Source organism: Strongylocentrotus purpuratus, unplaced genomic scaffold, assembly GCF_000002235.5.
Source record: "Strongylocentrotus purpuratus isolate Spur 01 unplaced genomic scaffold, Spur_5.0 spur5_contig_810, whole genome shotgun sequence".
Lineage (NCBI taxonomy): Eukaryota > Metazoa > Echinodermata > Echinoidea > Camarodonta > Strongylocentrotidae > Strongylocentrotus > Strongylocentrotus purpuratus.
The window spans coordinates 243536-249717 of NW_022145514.1; positions in this window are offsets into that span (position 1 = coordinate 243536).

A 6182-nucleotide genomic window follows, 5' to 3' on the forward strand; every position below is an offset into this window, starting at 1 on the left:
GGGGGAAATGCCACGTATACAAAAAGAAAGGAGGGCATGAAGGAACTGTATTGAAGCATTGTATATTTTATATAAAAGGTGCCCCTTCCGCTCCTAATCCTAATAAGTGCACCGCTTATGTTTGACACGTAGGCCTATAGCCCCTATTTCATTCTATGGTAAGTGTCCCTCTTCCTTGTGTTAAATGCCCCTGTTCACCTCTGATGAATGCTCCTATTGAATTCTGATAGGTGCCCCTTTTCATCTCTGGCAAGTGCCCCATTTCACTTCTGATAATTTCTCCTATTCCGATCTGATAGAAGCCCGTATTACTTTGACAAGTGCCCCTTTTCCTTTCAAGTGCCCCTAACCCCTCTGATAAGTGCTCTTTTTATTTTGACACGTGTCACATTTTCTTTTCTAATAAATGCCCTGTTTCTTCTGATATTTGCTCCCTTTAAAAAAAAATTAAGAGCGCTTTCCCCATCTCATAAATTCTCCTTTTCACCTCTGATAAGTGCCCCTTTCCTTTTTTTACTAAGAGCCCTTCCCCCTTTCACAAATGCCCCAGTTATCCTCTACTAAACGCCCTTATCAAAATCTGATAGATGCCCCTTTACCTTCGAAAAATTCTCATTTTTCATCTCTGATGAGTGCCCCTTTTCAGGTTCGAAAAGTTCCCATTTTCACCTCCAATAATTGCCCTTTTTAAAAATTTTGACACGTGCTTCTTTTCTTGTCTAAAAGGTGTTACTTTCCCTTTTGATAAGTGCCACCTTTTCCTTTCTCCATTTCATGTGCCCCAAATTCAAAACGACTAAGATCAATTTTTTCTTTAATTCCCCGAAGCTTGCTCGCTATACGATTGCGCGCATTTAAAGTTGCCATAGTTATGTTACTTATTAAATGACTTTTCAGTCTTTCATGATTAGATTGTGCTTAGATGATGTAAAGTAGTCTAGCGCCACCTCTTTTGAAAACATAACAGTGGAGTTCAATGATGATTCATTTTTATTTTTATATCGCCATCATACGGAGCCCGGGAAAGGGGGGGGGGGGTCTTTATTTTTTTTTTTAAGAGGGGAACACACTTTAATTTCATTCAGTCGATAAGACATGTGATTAGCGTAGCCATGGTGGCGGGGGGGGGGACTCGCTTAATACAGGCTCTGTATTAAATAAACAGAAAACAAAACTAAAATAATTTTAGTCGGACAGGGTAAGGAGCTTTTGCAATTTTTCACACGAAATAATGCAATTTGATGAGTAGCTTGGATGGAAATCGGACTGACTAAATTGAAAAAAATATAACTCGAAACATCTCCCTCATCAGTCTACCGCTATGAAGGAGGGGAGAGGTTTTTTAAGGTATGTATTGTTTCCATTCTGCCATTAATGTCATATTATTCAAAACGTTGGAGCTTAAGGACTGGGACGAGCTACCTCAAATCATCGTTGAACTCCCTTCTTTGGAGCAGTTCAAGGTGGCTCTTGAAACAATTTAGTTCCCTTTTCAGGAACTGTATAGCATAGAGATGTATATAACAACTCTATGCTTTACCCTCATCTAGATGCTGAACAGGCGTTGATGAGTATTACCATAGAAGTAGAAGTAGAAGCTTGCTTGTGTATTATTTATACAATGTAACTTTGTTTTCTATAAATTTTGTTTAATGGAAGCGCAATAAATGATATTCAAAACAAAGAAATACCCTGGGAGGCTCCGTGCAATTGTTCTTAACGAGATTATCAAAAAAAAATGAATACCTACTTACAATGTGTATTATAGGCCCCAGATTATTTTGACCGATTCTGTAATTTAGTTTGTAGAAAGCTAGATACCTATCTCCAGCAGTTCATCCTCCCAAAAAAGTGGAATAAAATAAAAATCGATGTGTGAACTAGTCTTCATCCCTGATATCAGAATGATAGTATAACACAAAAGTGATCGATCAACCAAGGCCTGTTAGACAGTGTGTTATCTTAAAGCCTATCTGCACTAGTTTGGCCAGGGGGTAATACCTCCCTGCGAGGTCACTGGCAGGTGGTTATCTCAGTCAAGTCAGCTCTCACATAACATTAAAAAAGGGGACGTACCAAGGGTGATCAACGGGTATCGCTTAGGCATTGTTGGCTATATAGAGGGTGCAAATAGATACAAGCAGTGAAGTGACGCTTTAAAGTAGGGCTATGTCACCAGGCTATTGAAATATTCCCAGTTCAAATATTATGTAATTGCTCATTTCAAGCCATTTACATTAAAATAATGTAATGTACAACTAAATCCTAAATCAATCCATCTTTCACTTAATAAACAAATCGAGCAAGAACTTTCCAAAGTATTTTACCTGTACTATTTCACGTGGGTTAGCTATAAGCCTATAGATCTAATTTGTTCGAATTCCCGCAATCCTTCTTCGTATAATATATCGGTGTTACTGGCGACCGGACGCGTCTTTATTTTTTCGTTTGAAGCCCGAGATTCCCAATATTCATGAATATTCATTACAGGAAAGTCGGGCCAAAGTATAATTTAGCATAGTGCTGCTGTAAAAAGGAATTATACAAATTGTTTAAACGGCACCATTGTTTGCGCCTTTTCCAAAAAATAGAACTAAACCAGGAGAAAACAGCATTAATATAGCCGGGATTATTTCACTCATCCAAATTGGTCGCGTCTCATCCACTGTTTTATTTTTTCCAACCACAATTATACGGACAATTATACTGCTTTCCATCATCGTAAATTACTTATACAGAGAAGAAGAAAGAAGGCTGAAACTCTCTGAAATTTTGCTCATAATAATGCTGACAAACTACTTGTATCCCTTTGTTAAAGAAGAGGGGGTGTCCCCTAAACAAACAAAGAGATGAAATAAAAAACACGAGGTAGAAAGGCAGAGCCGGGAATCGAACCGAGTACATCTGCATTGTGAAGAGATGTCTTATCCACAAGACCACTGTGCTTCACTGATATTAACTTGTTCGGTTCAAGATGTTAACACTTTCTGATGTTAATGACTTTAAAAAATATGCTGATAAACTACTTGTACTCCTTTGTTGAGGAGGAGGGGGTGTCCCCTAAACAAAAAAAAAGAGATGAAAAAAAAAAACGCAAGGTAGAGAGGCGTAGCCGGGAATCGAACCGAGTACATATGCATTGTGAAATCAATAGGAAGAAAAAAATGCTTTAAAAAAACACGAGTTAGAAAGGAATCGAACCGAGTACATCTGCATTGTGAAGCGATGTCTTATCCACATGACCACTGTGCTTCACTGATATTAACTTGTTCGGTGCAAGATGTTAATACTTTCTGATGTTAATGACTTTAAAAAATATGCTGATAAACTACTTGTACTCCTTTGTTGAGGAGGAGGGGGTGTCTCTTAAACAAAAAAAGAGATGGAAAAAAAACGCCAGGTAGAAAGGCGTAGCCGGGAATCGAACCGAGTTCATCTGCATTGTGTCTTATCCACAAGTCCACTGTGTTTCACTGATATTAACTTGTTCGGTTCAAGATGTTAATGACTTTAAAATATATGCTGATAAACTACTTGTACTCCTTTGTTGAGGAGGAGGGGGTGTCCCCTAAACAAACAAAAAAGAGATGAAAAAAAAAAAAACGCGTAGTAGAGAGGCGTAGCCGGGAATCGAACCGAGTACATCTGCATTGTGAATAGATGTCTTATTCACAAGACCACTGTGCTTCACTGATATTAACTTGTTCGGTTCAAGATGTTAACACTTTCTGATGTTAATGACTTTAACAAAATTAGTTTTGGCAGAAAGGAGGGGGTGGAGTGTCAATATTGCTGCCCCTCCCATTTTATATATGCCTAGATTACATGCACTTCCATCACATTCATATCCCAATTAAAGTAAGCATACCGAAATGTATTTACCTTGATCTTTTTACCTTGTGATGTGATGTATAATAAAGTGCGAAATTGCTTATACTTGCTACATTTAATCCTAGAAAGTGAACCTATATCCTGCGTTAACATTGGTTTTAGTTCCATGATTTTGAATTGAATGGTTTCATATTTTTTACAGCCTTGATCCATTTTGATTGTCAAGAATTTCATGATTCATAATGAGTTGCAATACAAATTCAAATAAATCATCATGTACTGTGCCTTCAAAATGTTTTTTGTGTCTAATGACTCTAGCTCTCCTCGCTTCGCTCCCCATACATCATGTCAACAGAGAGTATAGCGATCATAGAGCGGCTCATAGAGCTATAATAGATAATAGAGATAGATCTTATGAGCGCGATCGTCGCGAGCATCGCGCGCGTACGACGGTACGTACGTATACGATACGCGTGTGCTACTATACAGTTCATGCACGTGCATGTAAAGGATACAGTCAACAAAGTAATAACGTTGCAGATCCACCCTGATTTCCAAAGTTCATACGACGATATTTCGACGATATTTCGAAAGAAAGGAATCTTAGAAGACACTGAAATATGGCTACTGTCTTGAGAGTCAGACGAAAGCGATCCAGTGATCCTAGCGAAGCTCTCATATTTCCGTGTAAAAAGGCCCGTACTTCTGGGGATGGCAGCGGAAAGGGGAGCGCCAGTGCCGCCGGAGCTGCAGGCGGCGGGGCGGATATACAGACGGTATTCAAGTTCGCTGGCACTGTGGATAAAAAGGTAATGATAATTACAATTCATATAGATAGACCTATACTAAATTTTTCATCTCAGAAGAATGAGTGCTGAATGTAAATTATAATATTTTATTGACGGCCTTTAATAGGATTATTTTCTTTTCTAAGTGAAACAAGACAGTCGGTACTCGGTCGACAGTCAGAGTCAGACCTGAGTCAGTGAGTGTGCATGTGTCTGACTAGTCTAGAGGCTGATGAATTGTGGTTTTATTGATTAATTGGGCATTAACTGTTTTCTTTGAATTTCAAATACAGATCTGTAAATGACTTGAAACATCACTTCAATTTCAAGTATTTTTTGAAAGCATCGTCTAAAACAGTGTAACTACATGTACAGAACATTGAAGGGGCTCTGACATCATGGGGGGGGGGGGGCAGGGGGTGCAGTCTTACTCTATTGGTGAATTGTGAATTGTAAGGTGAAGATTTTTTTTTTTTGGGGGGGGGGGGGTGAGAGGGAGTCTTAAGCATCTTTTATTGTTCCTGTACCACTTTTTTTTTTGGGGGGGGGGGCATTCTCCAGTGCCAGGAGTGCCCCCTCCCCCCTCATTCTGTTTGTTGTATCACAATGAGCAAGATATTTGTGGTCAATTGATCAATTTGGGATCATTGTTTGTACAGTACATTGTGAAATTCTATGAAAGGATGTGCTACCGGTATATCGTTTGTGCATGAGTGGATAAGCCTATTGTTCAAGAGTATCTAATTTTTTTAGGAATAATAGAATGGTTAATAACTCTGACAGGTACATTAGGATTTCACATTTGCAAGTTTAATTGAAATAATAGAGAAAGATCAAACAAACACAATGGTTAAAGTTTCATAGTTCATACACATGTCATTGTATTTTGTTTATGAAATTTCATTTTTCATTTTTTGTTGTTGACACACCTGTATATTTTTCCCTATTAAATATTCTGGTGGGAGGGGGGTACTGTACTCAGATTTGGTTTGGACAGGGGTGTGCCGCTCAAGCCTCGAAACCCCTACCCATTATTAGGGGTCATTTGGGGTTATTTTTCTGGGGAAAAGACAAATTGTTCACAATTTTAGTGTGAAAATTTTGGAAATTTTGAAAAAACAGACCCATTTTAATGGTATTTTTGTTTGTTTACTATTTCTTTGTTCATTGGAATATTATTCTTGTCTCCTTTTATGCATACAAGTGATGTCCTTGCTGCTTTAAGAAAAAACATCTTACCATTCTTAACAGATTGAATTTGTCTTTGATGGACAAACAAGCCTTCGTACTCGCTTGACTGCATTGTAATAATTCTGCCTGCTGTGAAATCACTGATGCATAGCTAGGGTCCAGAATAAGAATAGAAGAGGAACAAGAGGAGTCTGGGCTATGTGGTTATGAAATTGACCAAATATTGATTGCCTTTCATCAAGACCACTTTTTGTGTATAATGATGGCTAAATAATGTACTGGGCACAAAACATTTTAGGAGCTGTGGTACATTTGTATATACATGTAGGTGAAGTGTCTTGACTCTCATGAGAAATCCTAGGTTTGATCCTT